This window comes from Myotis lucifugus, unplaced genomic scaffold, assembly GCF_000147115.1.
Source record: "Myotis lucifugus unplaced genomic scaffold, Myoluc2.0 scaffold_3, whole genome shotgun sequence".
NCBI classification, from domain to species: Eukaryota; Metazoa; Chordata; class Mammalia; order Chiroptera; family Vespertilionidae; genus Myotis; species Myotis lucifugus.
Genome location: NW_005871051.1, coordinates 3,321,519 through 3,322,167, shown reverse-complemented (window position 1 = coordinate 3,322,167; position 649 = coordinate 3,321,519).

Sequence of the window (649 nt, the reverse complement as noted above, 5' to 3'; positions counted from 1 at the left end):
GAAGAAATCCCATAAACAATAGACGGGCCCGAGGCAGGGAGCGAGCGGGGGACGGCCGCTGAAGGAGCGCCCCGCTACCTCCATAAGCGTCTCTCCGAAAAACCACAACGAGGTACCCAGGGAGGAGAACGGCGGCACACGGTCCTTCGGCACCCCGTGGCAGCGGGAGCTGCAGGCGACGAGCAGCGGCGCACGGGCCGCCAGCTTTCACGAGAGAGGCCCGGCGGAGAGCACCCGGGCGCGGGTCCCGACACCGACGACTGCGGGGCCTACCGCCCCGCGCCCCGCGCCTGTCCCCGTCCGCAGAGCCCGGTGAGTGCGCGCCCGGGCCGGGCCCTCCGCCGCCGGCACCGGCCCGCGGGGGCGGCTTTGTTTTCCTCCGGGCGCCCCGGCGCGGCCATTCATTTGACATTTTGCCTCCCGCTGCCCGGAGCGCGGGGGGAGTCCGGACGCGCGTGCGGGTGGGTTACCCCGGGCGCGCACTTCGGGGCTCGGAGCATCCCCGGGGAGCGGAGGCTGCGGTTCCTCGCGGGCGGAGCGAGTGGGAGCTGCCTGGCTGGCTCGGGCCTGGAGGCTCCGGGCTGCGGAGGAGGACGTCGGCGCCCGCGAGGCCGTGCGGCTGCAAGAAGCGGGCTCCCCAGCGCCCCGT